Genomic DNA, 16,309 nt, shown 5'->3' on the forward strand with positions numbered 1-16,309 from the left:
AGCTCTCAACATCCCTTGGCTTATTCAACGACATTGTTTGTGGAGTTGATAGATCACTGAGAGGAGCTTATGCACACTCGAAGACCCCAGCAACCTTGTTGCTAGGCTGACGTCACATGGCATTGTTTCGCCTATGGATCTTGCAACAAAATTCCACAATTTACGTCATCGGGTATTGTGACATGATTGTTAACTTTGAGGTGCAAGGCCCGTTCCACAAGGCGATCGTATTGTAGCACAACGACAGTTGTTAGTCTAAGTTAAAGTATGTGAGTTGCGATAGACTTAGCCCTATGATAATTTTGTGGAACGGACGCCTGAATTCTAAAGGTGGACCGTTGTTTGGTATTAAATTCATACGTTAAAACTCTTGACATGTTTGAAGTATTATTCTGTGAAACTCAATTGGAATATGCCGTGGATCGTGTAGGTGTCAGCCTATTCATACTCAACAGTATAATTCTAAAAACGTTATAAATGGCAAGTAATAAATAAAATACTAAACTCGCTCCCGTGTAAAACCAATTTTATGAAACTTGTTTCATAAAATTGGTATTACACGGGAGCGAGTTTAGTATTCTATATGTATATGATGTTTTTTATCAAGTAAAAGGTAACACACATCACCTGTAAGTACTTGGGTACTTTAAAATGATAAGATGTTTGGTGCATGGCGGGTGTATGGCAGGCGGGGAAAACAGTCTGGATAATATATTTTTATTATGGCCTTAAAAGCATTTGCAAAGCAGCTTTATATGCCAAATGTATCTCACTCTCTGACTATCATTCCTCCATTAAAGATGTTAACCCACTGAATAAGAACAAGGCATCAATACTGAACAAATGCCTTCAATTTTCCCCAGTCCTCCTCTGATGTTAAACATTTGTCCCATGTTAAAAACAAATCCTATATACAAAGATATATTTCCATGACATTTTATCATTATTGATTCTCCGGAGCAGCATTTTAACTGTCATTAACAGCTCATTAACAATCTAAGAATAATACGACCTAACAACAATCAATGGCAGTATATTGGAGACTCCCCTGGCACAAATCTCTACTGGGTGTGGCAGCACTCCGGGTTATTAAGTAGGTGATGATGATAATAGGAATAGTATTTTCAACAAGGTGAATGAGGTATTATATATGGACTTTGCATGCATGTTTTCTCGTGGGAATGTGCTAGCTAGTTTCTCTTTATTGTGATTTCATTGTTACGATACAGTTCTGGTCTTGGAGAAATGCCTTGACGTTTACACTGATTTCGTACATTAAGGATAAAACATATGACTCGAAGTTTATTTGTTGAAAATGTGAAACCGCTTGCGGGGCAAAAGCTTCAGGGCTTTTCCTTAGCTTGAGGTTTTACATTTTCAACCAAAACCGAGGAGGATCGAGTGATTTATCCAACTTATGAACCATCTAAATGCAAGAAATACCAGAAAAATAGCAAAACATCGGGATGCCTTATAGTGAAACAATACAGACACTGTGTTTGGGTATAAAAGAATTTGATCAAGAGAAAGACCATGTGCAGCTTCCACACAATTGAAGTCATGACATGTAAAATTAAGTAACCATTCATCACCTGCACAAGTAGTTCAGTGGGTTACAAAACTTAACAGGATGGAGGATGGATTCATGTCATGGAATTTTTATGTGAAAATAAGTTGTAAGTTGCAGAGACCGGTGTGTGGACTTTATGTAAATCCGGTGTCCAATTTGCACACCAGTTTTGTTTTGTTTTTTAACATTTATTCCTCCGGCCAGTGAAGATCTGGGGTAGAATAGGTCTTCAGCAACCCATGCATGACGTAATAAGTGATAATGCTTGTCGTAAGAGGCGACTAACGGGATTGGGTGGTGAGGCTCGCTGACTTGGTTGATGCATTTCATTGTATCCCAATTGCGAAGATCAATGCTCATGATGTCAATCACTGGATTGGCTGGTCCAGACTTGATTATAAACAGACCGCCATCATATAGCTGGAATATTGCTGAGTGGGGCGTTAAACAACAAACAAAACAAAACAAAAAACATTTATTCCTCCATACAAGTAGCTACAAGACTGCTGATGCAACATAAACCAATAATCACGCATTCACTTGCATCTACAAACAATGATTTATCGATGAGGATAAAAAACTTTGATAAACTTGGTGTCATGATACAATATATATGCAAATGAGATCAACTAGCAGGAACTACTTTTAGCTCTGTACATAGATGGGGGCATGGGTGGCCCAGTTGTCTGAGGCGCTGCGATTCGCTGTGTAGAGTTGCTAGAGCATGATAGAATCCTATGATTGTGGGTTCGAATCCCAGTTCACCCCAATCATGTATCAAGGTTTGTCAGCACCATACCTGTGCTCATGGGTTTCACCGAAGTCCCACATTAAGCTGACACGCCGTGATATAACTGAAATACTGTTATAAGTGGCGTTAAAACTCACTCACTCACTAAACATAGATGGTTTATGTTCTCAAAAGCTAATGTATAACGTTCCCTTGATGATTAGACAGTGGTTTCCTTGATGTGTGAGTGTTTGTAAACAGCCATGGCTCCAATTCATTTTTCATATATATCATAAATGTGGCAGTTCACTCATTATATAAGAAAAGAAAACACTTTAATATCCCAAAGGAAATTTGGTAACATCAGCCACAAGGTCTCATCTTACTGATAAACACATATAAAAATAAATAAGAGGTGAGGTGAGGTGAAATTGGGTTTAACGTCGCGTCCAAGATTATTGCACTTATATAGCGACGTGCATGCACGTGTATGTGTGTGTGTGGCTGCTTGTACTAGTCCGGACTGATGCCGATTTATAGTGCTAGCTCACTGAGATACCATGCCGCAGTTTAACATGAATACCCCACTCAGACACAGTATACTGACTCCGAGCCGACCAGTCCTTGTTTTAGCCCCTTAATGCCGAGCGCCAGACAGGGTAACAACAAGTACCATCTTTTAACGTCTTTTTGTATGACGCGGCCCGGGATCGAACCCTGGACCTTCCGCTCTCCGGGCGGACGCTCTACCACAAGACCACGGAGGCGGTCAAAATAAATAAGAGCATCACAAAGGTAATTAACATTAAATGTTGCACTAACAAGTGAATGTTCAACAATAATATATCACAAAACTTATAAAACCTGGTACCAGGTGCTATGAATGAATTCCAGGTCCTGTTTGTTTGCAACATCGGCAATCGTAGTTGGCATCCAGTAGGGAAAAATTGATACTCCGAATGTAAAACATGCAAGATATCGCTCAATATTTTATTTGCTTTATTAACTATTTGCTCTTCATAAATACTACTTATGTCCTGGAGACGGATGCCAATGATTTTATATTCGCCATGTTACAGGTTTGAACCGTTTGCTTTTGTTGCTAACAGACAGGTTTCCAAACCAACTTGTGAAGTTAGTCAGAATATTTAAAATAAATGTTTTGTAAAACATTGACATGATGGTTGAGTCAATCTGAAATTGTCTTCAAAATTATAAAGATATTATTACCCTCGTGTGTTTCTTTGTCATAAATATGATATCATATAGATCTGTTATGAATAAAAGATATGTATTACGCTTGCTTGAAAGGCTCGCACAATACAATTTCTATTCGTAATATGTGAAAATTATGAAAATCACTCGACTATTCATCTGAGTCTCCAGTAATTGGCACTCAGTGGTGCATGAGAACTCCCACTGTCCACCCAGAGTTGAGGGACATTGAAATAGACACTCTAGAAAATCAGGACTGCAGCGATTGGATGCCGAGATTGTATTTTTAATTTTCTTGTCATCATTTGTGGGTTTTTTCTGTAAGTAAACACATCAATCAAGATGTGATAATTACATCAAATTGCCATCAAGTCATCTATGTCATGGATAGTTGTCAGGACATATCTTTAATTAATTTCATCAGTATATTTTAAAGAGTAATACTTGTCAGTATGATAGTACATACTACATAAGTCTTTTTGCTCTTTCAGTATTACTTGTTCTATTTAAAAAACACTTCAATTGAATGTGTAACATTAAATGACAAGTGATATGTTGTGAAAATATCCAAGTACCCTCAAAAACCAAGAGGGGGCACGGGTGGCCCAGTCGTCTAAGGCGCCGCGATTTGCTGTGCAGAGTTGCATCCCTTGGGCACGCCAGAAACCTAGGATTGTGGGTTCGAATCCCGGTTTGCCCCAATTATGTTTCTAGGTTTGTCAGCACCATACTCGTGCTCGTGGGTTTCACCGAAGTGGTAAACGTCTTAGACCTACATCACTTCGGTCTTTCCTCCCACATTAAGCTGACACGTCATGATATAACTGGAATACTGTTAAAAAGTGGCGTTAAACCCAACTCACTCACTCACTCACTCAAAAACCCAGAAACACTATAAATACTCGAAAGGTTTTCTACTGGTTAATAATCCCTAGTTTGTCTGTGTAGAATACTGTTTAGAATACTGTGTGGAATACAGTGTAGATGTGAAATCCCAGCCATACCGCTTACTGTGTTAGTCTCAGTTACTGTAGTGGAAGAGAATGGGCCTGTCACTCCATCACATGCAATCAGCCACTATGGTTTCTATGAAGAGATACTAATTGGCTGAAGCCTTATTCCAGCATTGTCTTTGAAGACTGGCTACCAGGTGACATGGCATTACCGGCCCAGTCTCCACTCCCGTGCACAGAATACACACATCTTCATTTATTTCATACAGGACTAACATAATGCAATGGGTAGAAAAGGTGCGGATCTGCATCAAGTACCAAGCTGTGTGGCTCCACGTGTAGCCTGTGTTAAGCATACAGAATGGCCGTATCCTCCTGTCGGGGTTGAAATGTAAATGTCGATATTGACCTGTAATGATTGATTGGTTCCCATGATTCACTCTGAACCTTCTGTACACATTGCTCAGTCTCTCTCGTGTTCGCAGCGAGAGCGGAAGCATGTCGCGCTGTAGCAGGATTTCCAAGCTGACCTAATTGGTTGTCGTCCTTTTTTATGGTTTGGATATTTTTGCCTGGTGGGAATTATGTAAGACTATTGTGATGATAAGGAAGTATGGTTCCAGCGTCTTATGTCTTGGCAGTGAAATATATTTTCAGTTTGGTTGTTGCACAGAAACATTGGACAGCATCCGAGACATTTTAGGTAACAAAGAGAAATAGTTTGTGGCAGCAGAGAAATATTTGGCGGCAAGAGAGAAATATTTGGTTAATGATGTAAAGCCATTTGTATAAAATGATGTGACTGTGAAATATGGCTTGGCAAAAGTGAAATACTTGTTCAGTTTGTTGGCAACCGGGACATATTAGAACACAACAGGGAACTTTAAAAGAAAACAGATCATATTAGAAACATTTGGTAGCAATAGTGTTAAACTGCTTGGCAGTAATTGTGTAAAATAATTCGGTGCATGTGAAAAATGTCTTTCCAATATGTGGCGATCACCTTAGCAACTGCAAAATACCTTCATTGATAGCAACAGTTACCATAATTATCAACAGGAAATTGCAGACATGAAAGGGAAGAAATGAGTGAATTAGCCACCCTCAGTGTACTGTTGAATCCCGACATATGCCCGCTTCATTAGGCCATGTTCGTTAGTGTGAATTGTCAGTGATGATGCAGACACATTGTGTCGGCCACTGCCATGTGATACCATCAATACTGGCCTCTTGGCAGCGGAGTAACAGAAGCGAGAAGAGTCAGCTTTCTATGGCATACATCAATACTTGGGCCAGCAGGGTAGAACGCTGTTAGTAGCACCTCTGTTAGTTGAAGCAGCACACCTGTGGTAGCAGGACCAGTACAGACCATCTCGACCACAGCTTGACTGATATAACACCTGTGCAGGTTCTGGAATACAATACACCGGTGTTGGATCATGTGTGACTCCAAGACTCAGACAGAAACAACATCTGTTTGAAAGAGGACACCTGTAGGAATCTCACTGAGGATACCGCACAGACCGTTCCGAGCACAGATGCGGGATGAGAGCGATTCCTTTCACCGGAGAGCAGGCAGGACACTGGCTCAATGCACCTGGCTGGAGCAGGCAATACTCTTGGTGGCTGACTGCTGGGATCAGCGATAGATGTACGCTGTGACGGGTGTTTGTGACAGTGGGAATATAGCCTATGGGACTCGCGACAATCATCTGTGTTTCAATTGTGATGGAACAATTTGTGGAAGATTTACATTACTGATGCTCGTGAACTGACTGTGAAGTAACAGTGTTATGGATAAAGACTTGTTTCCTATTCGGACCTTCATATTTCTTTGGTGAGACTTTGTCAGAAATTGATTTTTGTGCGTGGACTGTTTGATGCCCCCTTTCTCATTATCTTGTGAATGGAGTATGTAGAATAACGGATTTAATTTCTTGGATACTGTCTCATTCAGCGGTGTGTAATTTTGTCGTCACAGTATAAATGACATGGATGAGATATCAGCGCAACTGTGATGCCATAGACACAGCTTAAAATGACCTGATTATATGGCTCTGTGGATCGTTCTCTGAAGACGGTGATCATTAGTACACCTGGGTGGATATATTCCCTGTCACATCAGACACAGCCTTGTAAGTTGATTTCATTTGCATTGAAATTTTGTCATCATTTTTCCTTTGATTTATGCAAGACCATTGACAAGGTTGACTCTGATGACGTACAACTGGCTGTCATGGCTGGCTTGTCAACTTGGTAACAGCTGGTGATGGTTTCAATGATTTCATACTAGCATGAGACCATTATATTACAGCCAATCAACAGTGAAATTAATCAATACAGTCTCTACCCTGAAAGAATCACTATTTTATGCTGCATGGAATTTCTGGTTATAAAATAGTAATACATTATCTGAATGTCTTGGTAAATATCTGTGTATAACCTGGGAGTGTTTAATTTACAGGAAAATAAAAAATAAATAAATAATCACCTAAAAACACTACAAGCCTGATATAGAGATACTTAACCAACAAGAACACCTTAAATGGTTCCAAATGCTTCTAGCTGTCATGATTTAGTCCCGAAATAAAGACATCTTGTTTATAAATATATTTCTGTAAAAGATAAACTCAAATCAAAATGGGACCCAGAACAATGAGACAATCTAGACTTAACAAATAATTCTAGACTTGAGTTGGGTTCTTTAATTAAGTTATTCTTATGAGGTCTGGGAGACAAACTGGGAAATTTGTTCTGTCTTGGAGGCTAGTGCTGATGTTTTATCCCTGAATGAGAAAGAGTGTTTTGGATGGCAGATAGTTACATCATTTCTTCAGTTTCATTGTAACTGAATGAATCAAAAAGTGAAGGTTTTGTGGAGTTGATTCTATTTTTTGTTATCAAAAGTAAGGAAAGATTTTTTAAATACCACATTAATCTTCATTATTAAGTATCATGAATGTTGAGGATTTGATGCTTATCATAATATACAATGCCACTTTTGATCGGGATATTTTTGTCTTAAATTTCCATGATACACATACCTGATTCTCATAACATGTCAAGTGTATATCTGATTATCCCTTTCAAAAGTTGAGTGGTATATTTAAGGCCATGAGAAGGAATATGTGAAAATCTGTTTGAATCTCCCTGAAGGTTGTCTTTGAATTTCATTCACTGATGACCACATGCATGTTCCATCTGCTATGCAGATCCTCAATTGCACCAGACCACAGCACTAGATCACAGCACTAGATCACAGCACTAGACTACAGCAAAGCCAGCTTACAAGGATAAGGATTAGGGACCGACATTTTGATATTTTGGGAGGGGCCTAGGATTTTGTATTGAGATTAGATATTTTTTAAGCTACAACTGCAAATCAAGATGTTTTTATTCAAAACTATCAGGCTGAATTATATCTCAAGAAGAGCACCTTAAAACAATGTAATGTTTGTGGCAGGCAATTTTTCTCTCAACAGGATTATTTTATATTTCACGAATTTTCGGTTTTGTGATAAATGACTGGTGGTCAAGGTGGACACTCAGTCTTCAATACTATATATACATGTACTATTTGATCTTTTTTCATAGTGCTACATAACTGAACAGATTGAAACAAACCAAAGATTTATTACCAACAGATGTGTAGTGCATTGCAATGCACTGTAACACGATATGCATCTACTGTAGGTCAAGTGTGCAAAACGTTACAATTTTATATGAAGGTGACATATGTTAGGAACGTTGTGAAATACTAATATCTCTGATAAATCAGAGTCCATTGTATGATTTTGACTACTTCATTGTATGATGTATGTGTTCTTGAATCACTATCATGTATGAAATAGTGATGATACCAGTCGTTTGCAAAAAACATCCTAAGAATGCTCCCATAACATGATCTTTATCTATGGAAACATCATTGTTCTGACACAATTCATTCTGCCGGACATATAATGTACACGTTGTGTAAACCCATATTGTTTCAAGCCTTGTGCTGTGTAAATGTGAACCATAAACCATTCTCATCGTGGCGGAAGCACCATACTCACAAATCCCTACAGATACAAAGGACGGGGTCTCACAGTGTATATCACTCAATCTCATTAAAATAACTTTGTGCTCGCTACTGCTACATGAAATGACAAACTGGAAGTTAGCCAATCAGAGAGCAGCTTTCTCAAGCTTGACAGTACTACTTTCCAAATGGTGACTTCCATTCTAGACTCTGCTTTGCGAAAATATGTTAAAGTTCTTGATTTAAAATTTGAAAACTGAACAAAAGAAAATTCTGGAATGTGTAATAGATGACCAAGATTGTATGGCACTACATCCCACGGGCTATGGAAAGTCTCCTTGATTCAAATGTTTATCCCATTGAAGTGAAAGATAGATGAGCATTTTGACAGAATCAGTCGCACAGCCCATAACTGTCGTTTCAAATGCCTCATGTTAACGTTTTTGAGATTGAATTATTAAAAAACACATTCAGACTTTCACTTGAGGATCCCATAAGCGACACTCTGATTGGTCGGATGTAACCTGACGTGACTTGTTATGGGATGTCCCCCGACGTGACTTGTTATGGGATGTCCCCCAGATCGTTGTGTAGCAGTCACATCAGCACTGAGATCGGATTGTAATGAGATTGTATATGGTACAAGTCAAAATAGGGAATTGCTTCATACATTATTTTTTTCACTGATACCTCAAATTTGGAAATGTTCTTCACATGTCTACCAATATACTTTCTGAAGATTTACGTAAGTCTTGAATGTTTGTCACTTTGATCAAATGGCTTTTGTATTATGCTCTTTAAAACCCTTTTCCCGTTAGTGTAGGAATAATACTCTTTGTCTGAGTGTTTCATTTAGCATTCTAATGAAAAGTCCCAAGTCACAGTGAATTTGTATTGTGGGGATTTCAGGTTAGAATTGATCCCTAGCAACCTGTGCTGGTTATAAGGGGCAACTTGGGTGGTTTGGGCGGTCAAACACGGTGACTTGGACGACTGCGTGACAAGATAAACTGACAGAACGGCTCATTGCTCACAATATTAATCATTGTATTGTCTGGTCCAGACTCGGTTATTTACAGGCTGCTGTCATAAAGCTGGAATCTTGATGATTCTGGTGTTAAGCAACAAATAACGAAACACACAGATTTTTCATAGGTTTTGAATTGCCTTGTCTGATCTGAGAAGGGGCGGTCGGGTAGCCTAGTGGTTAAAGGGTTTGCTCTTCACGCTGAAGACCCGGGTTCGATACCCCACATGCGTACATTGTGTGAAGCCCATTTCTGGTGACCGCTGCCTTGATATTGACAGAATATTGTTAAAAGTGGAGTAGAACCATACTCACTCACTCACTCACTCACTCACTCACTCTGATCTGAGAACTGTACCGTAAATTGATTGGTTGGAATGTCAGTTTCCATCGCCACTGACTTCATGTGACTGTCATTTGATAGTGTGGTTATTTAGGGACTTGAATGATGGTACGAACCCCACAAAGTAACCATGGATATATGATGGTGTCAATTTTAGAATGGCAGTGGCATCACAACTCAACTGAAGTCAGAGGATTAACTAAGTCAAGATATAAGACAAAGGACTCGACCACATTCACAGTGATCTAAGATGACAAGATTGATCTGTGCGGATGCTTGCTTCATTATTTGTGAATCACGAGAACGATAAAGGATGCCTCCGAAAACGATAAAGGATGCCTCCGAGGTTAGGTTGAAAATGTAAACACAAGGCAGAGGAAATATCCCACAGACGAAGACTCAGGGGCAATTCCTGACACAGAGTTTACAGTTTCAACCAAAATTCGTGTTTTATCCAACTTATAAACCATCCAAATAAAAAAATAAAATAAATAATAAACAATGACGTTTGAGGCTGTATGGTCGATTCACGGTCATGGACTCCAAGCAGGTCTTACAATTCAAATGTAAAACCTCTCAGCAGCTCTCACTTGAAAGTTGTCCGTCTCCCAATGTAACTATGAGATAACAAGATACATACATTACTGGAGGCAAAAGTGGCTGTAGGTTTATAAATAAAGTTTTTGAATAGTCATGTCCCCGTAGTCAGCCATTAAAGGGTCAAAGAGTTTATGATATGAGATCATGTTCCACTCTATACTGAACAAGGGGGCACGGGTGGCCCAGTCGTCTAAGGCGCCACGATTTGCTGTGCAGAGTTGCATCCCTTGGGCACGCCAGAAACCTATGATCATGGGTTTGAATCCTGGTTCGCCCCAATTATGTTTCTAGGTTTGTCAGCACCATACCCGTGCTCATGGGGTGAGTGAGTATGGTTTTATGCCGCTTGTAGCAATATTCCAGCAATATCACGGCCGGGGACACCAGGGATGGGCTTCACACATTGTACCCATGTCGGGAATCGAACCCGGGTCTTCGGCGTCACGAGCAAACGCTTTAACCACTAGGCTGCCCGACCTCCCCTCGTGCTCATGGGTTTCACCGAAGTGGTAAACGTCTGAGACCTGCATCACTTCGGGCTTTCCTCCCACATTAAGCTGACACGCCACGATATAACTGGAATACTGTTGAAAGCGGTGTTAAACACAACTCACTCACTATACTGAACAAAAAAAGTTAGGGATCATGAATATTTTCAGGGATATTGTTTATAGTGTGTACTGAGCACAACATCATGAAAATATCCCCCCAAATATTCATTATCCTTAATCTTTTTGGTTCAGCGTAACTATAAGAAAAGGCTGGAAGAGAATATTTCAAACAGAAGCTTATGATAATAAAAACAATCACTATAAAATTTAAGATTAATTCATTTGAGATATTTCTGACCTTTTTTCATGCCAAAGAAGATTGACAGTGTCGCCATGGATACTTTGACAACTGCTTCAGTTGGAGTAGGCTGAATCTAAAGTATATATTTGTTTAATTGATGTAAAAATCTATTTATGAATCTTGTTGTGAAGATGTTATATTTCAAAGCCCAGAAAGTGTGTCAATGAGCTGGGTCTTAACTGATGATGCCATCAATTATTTACCAGATATGGACAATGAAATTCAAGATCCTGCACAACCATGTCTTCCATGCACCAATCACTGCCTCTCTCTAATAATGAATGAATATGTATAGGATAAAGCCTCTACCATGCTTCAGACAAGCAGGACAGTATGTAATTGTCCGATTATAATAATAACTGTCCGCCCGCTTGTGAAGTGTGTAACTCCATACACATGTCTGCTCAAAGCGTGGCATAATTAATACCCCAGTCAATGGATCACTCGATTTTTTTCTAGTGAGGCACTAGCAGATCAACATCTTACCAGGTACCAATACACTTCTGGGTGAACAGTCATATTTAAGACAGTGTCACTTGACTAAAGAAACACCACATGTGCTTCAGTGTGGGGCAGGACCGAAGCCCAAGAAACTCTCGGGGGCCAAGTTCCTGAACACAGTTGTCTGTATATGCATAAAGAAATGTGCCCAACATTATCAAATGTACACAATCACTGCCTCTCTCTAACAATGAAAATATACTCACTACCACCATATTGTAATAGGAATAAAGACACGCTGTGGTAACACTTGACTGATTGTTAGTTTTGTCATTAAGTGGTCCACATTGGAAACATCTTAACGTACATACTTCTCTATGTTTCTATGGTACATGTTTCTTTTGGTGGTGGGTATATATATAAAATATTAAGCGTCTACAATGCTTCAGACAAGTCCAGTTGGCACTATTGGCTTCTTGAATCATGAGCACCATGCAACATGTTCATCCCATTTTGGATGCAGTGAGTAATATGTCTGACCTTCTAATCCAGTAATGTTTTTTCAGATTTTTCTCGTCCATAATGTAATGACAGCCACAGAGGTCAAACTCACAGTAGCACTCCGTCATGCAATAAAGCGTTCTTACGACTGCCCATGACATGCAGATCTGGAACATCTCCAAGCAATGATTTCTCTGCACTGAAAAACTCCTTGTTATGAGAAACGCTGAGATAAAACATCCTAATGGCATATTCTGACATATTCCAGGGCCGTGTACGCTTGCAGAAGGAATGTTCAGCAATAGTTAGAATTCTGAAACAAATATTGCATTGCAAGTCAGTAATTGGTAATGTTGGGCCTGTTTCAAAGACATTTCAGTGGTCATATGGGTGAGATTGGAATTTCATAATTGCTGTTTGTCTTGACATTTCATGTCAAATTACCCTGCTGTGATGTGGCTAGGGTATTCCTAGTATGTAGAACCATTCACTCACTCATTCATTCACTCACTCATTCACTCACTCACATGGTATTGCAATGGTGGATCCATGATTTGAAAAATGGGGTACCCATAGTACCAAAGTGACATGGCCAATGATGCTGTTAAGTTGCAAGGGATCTAGATCCACCAGTGTTTTGAGGCTGACCAATGGCGCCAGAACTTTCTGTGCATGGTTGTGTTCCTTTATCTGCCAGATTCTGCTGATCAGGGTTTAAATCCCTGATTGCCTGATGATGATTACAGAACAGTACTCGGTACCCTAATCGGCAGACGAGTCCATATTCCTCAACCCGAAACCAAAACTGATTCATGTCGTAGTTCATCTGATTACGAGGGCATGCTGGATAATGCTGTGCATCGTGGAATATAAGAGTACTGTTTGTATGTCACTTGTATGCTTGTTTTTTGTATTGCATGCAGGGCCCCATTCCACAATCATAGCGCGACGATGATCATAAGCCTTCGTTAAAGTATGGGAGTTACGATCAACTTAGCGCTTAGATTGCTTTGTGGAACGGGTCCCTGGAATGCATCTCGGACAACAGTATGACAGTACGATCCAGAAACTGAAGAAATTTTTCCTCACAATGCAGACTCATCCCAGGGTACCTTTCTGTCTTCTGATTTTGGCTGGCGTACATGTCTGTGTACTGAAACGTACCTGGGGTAGAGTATCTGAAGTACCCGTGCCGACAGCGACCCCTTCAGCCCTAATATGTCAGCCGCTATGTATCTGACATATCCATTCAGGCTGCCTCAGCATCTCTTGCAGTAAATCATGTTGTGTGTGGTCAAGGTCAATGCCTGTGTATTCTTCTCATCTAGTTGTTAATTACTTGTCTAATGGTTTGCACAGATTTATGTTGTTCTAGCTAAGATGTTATGGGGAAAGCTGTTGGTGTTCTCACCGGGAGTCCATTTGGTGAATTTTATCTGGTCTTTGTCTGTCAAATGTTACTTAAGTTGGTGTAGGGATGCAGTTTGTAACAACTCGGCCTCTTAAACAACCCCATTATTTTACTGTTGTATGTTTACATAATGAAGTGCTCTGAAACTCAAATGGGTGTGTTTCACTTGAGGATTCTGGGAAACCATAATGTGTCTTCTGATATTACAAAAATAATAGATTGAAGTCTTGAATTATTTCTAAAATGTTTAGAATTGTTAAGATGTTTCGGAAATTAAAATAATAAACTGTTGATATTTTACCCCCCAAAATAATTCTGAAATTTAAAGCATGAATTGTTAACATATTCTGAAATTTAAAACTTCATGTTTCTGAAATAAAATAAATGAATTGTAGATTCTGATATTTAATGGCTTGATCTTTGAGCGTTATCTTAAAATTTTAATGTTGAAAGGTTGGCAAAATATTTCTGAGGTCTAAGGATTGTATTTTCATATTTTGCATTTAGGCATTAAGTTCAACAAGACTAGGTTAATTGGAAAATTTATTAGACTCTTTTGTAACAGTTTTTAAATTATTCTGCATTTTGATAAGTGAGAGGGTTAACTTTATCAGTTATCTTCTCTGGCTGTAATTGATCATTATCAGAGTGTTGGTGACATCTTATTGATTTCTACTCTAAATGTTTAAGGCAGATACACACTGGAAAGAGACGAGAGCTAGCTTGATGTTTTCCCATATCAGTGCATGTTCTGAATTCATTGCTGGCAACACTGACAACTCAGGCAATGAATTGTGATTCTCTGCAGAGACACTTTGATTTTTTCATAAATTTAATACATTTCATACTGTGCAATTTACAGTTTGATTGAAATAGTGATAGCATGTGATTGGATGATGAGTAAAATGTCGATGGGAGGTCTCAGTTCTGATCAAGTGCAGTACAGTGTCAAAAATGGATGGGCATGTGTGATAGCAGCCAAAAGTTATATGTGAAACATTCCAGGTAGCCGTGATAGAGGCATAGGTCGTCTTGTACTCATAGGTTATGTGGCGCAAAGTTTTGTCCCTTTGACATGTCAGGATCCACTGAAAATGTTTTCAAATCTCAGATTCATCTCCATTATTGTGATTTATGGTAAAACATTCAAGGCCAATCATTGGGTCATGGATCCAGGCGTAGTGCTCTCAAGTTACACTGTTCAGAGTTATGTCCCTTGGGCATGCAAGGATCTGCTAAATGTTTTCAAATGTCAGAGTCATCTCCATTATTGTGATTTATGGTAAAACATTCAAGGCCCATCATTGGGTCATGGATCCAGGTGTAGTGCTCTTAAGTTACACTGTTCAGAGTTGTGTCCCTTTGGCATGCAAGGATCCAGTGAATGTTTTCAAATCTCAGATTCACCTCAGTTATTAGGGTTTATGGTAAAATAGCCTTGGCATCATCTCAGGTGCAAGGGTGGCCTTGTGCTCAGAGGTTATACTCTACAGAGTTGAATTTCTTCGGCATTCCAGCTTCAGAACGTTTTTTCAAATCTCAGATTCACTGCAATTTTGATGGTTTATCAGCACCATGCCTGGCTTTATTGGTAAATAAAAGTGGCCTACTTCTCATGTTAAGCTGACAAGCAATGGTAGGGGTGGTCGGTTAGCCTTGTGGTTAAAGCGGTCACTCTTCATGCCGAAGACCCAGGTTTGATTCCTGACATGAGTACAATGTGTGAAGCCCATTTCTGGTGTCCCCCACCGTTGGGTTCAACACCACTTTTAACTGTATTCCAGTTATATCGCGGCGTGTCAGCTTAATGTGGGAGGAAAGCCAGAAGTGATGCAGGTCTCGGACGTTTACCACTTTGGTGAAACCTACGAGCACGGGTATGGTGCTAACAACCCTAGAAACATAATCGGGGCGAACCCATAATCATAGGTTTCTTGCGTGCCCAAGGGACACAACTCTGCACAGCGAATTGTGGCGCCTCAGACGACTGGGCCACTCATGCCCCCTGTCTGTGTTGGTGCATCTAGGAATGACGTTATAGCGGCATCACCATACAGCAAACAGATACAGCATTTTTATTCACTGAGATCCGCAGAAGTACCTGACAAATACACCATTAGGAAGACCAGGGGCTTTGAAGGTGCTTGTCAAACAGATGGTCCAGTAATTAACACAGAGACAAGACCATCCATATTCTTGACCCTGATCTGTTTTGAATGTTGACCATTTGATCTTGTCTGAGCTTCATCAGGACATCTAGTCACGCCTCTTGCCAAATGAATTCCTGAAGAACATCTGGCAGAGGGTTTATTTGAAAATTTGACTGAAGCAAATTAAAAACAGATTATCAGTGAAGCTGTAATTGATTTGTATGTGTGACTAGCTACTGGTTAATTGACCAATTGAATATTGAGAACTGTCGTCAGTAAGTGGCAGGTGTTACACGGATGCCACTTTCACAGATTTAGCCAGGATTAACCTCTTTAGACAGAGTATCGTTCAAGCGGTAGGTTATGCCTAAGTGTCTATTTCCAGTGTCTGACCCATAAATTTACATCCAAGTGTGAAGATATGGGGAGAGAATAGGTCTTCAGCAACCTCTGCTTGCCGTAACAGACGACTACTCTTGTTGTAACAGGCGACTT

The 16,309-nt window shown here is 39.7% G+C and overlaps 1 protein-coding gene across 6 annotated transcripts in view; it reads left to right on the top strand.

Annotated features, from left to right (window-relative positions):
* The window catches only part of LOC124132657 (transient receptor potential-gamma protein-like), a 383,698-nt gene that overhangs the window by 240,201 nt on the left and 127,188 nt on the right, over positions 1–16,309 (top strand). For 2 of the 6 annotated variants that reach the window (XM_046496673.2, XM_046496667.2), the window contains exon 1: positions 4,956–6,603. The exons of 2 other annotated variants lie outside the window; for them this stretch is intronic. The gene's annotated coding sequence lies outside the window, so the exon portion shown is untranslated. Of the gene's footprint in view, positions 1–4,952; positions 6,604–16,309 lie in introns of those variants that run through there. 2 more of the 6 variants (XM_046496674.2, XM_046496672.2) reach the window with 2 other exon arrangements.

Source organism: Haliotis rufescens, unplaced genomic scaffold (genome assembly GCF_023055435.1).
Source record: "Haliotis rufescens isolate VD_foot unplaced genomic scaffold, xgHalRufe1.0.p SCAF_7, whole genome shotgun sequence".
Lineage (NCBI taxonomy): Eukaryota > Metazoa > Mollusca > Gastropoda > Lepetellida > Haliotidae > Haliotis > Haliotis rufescens.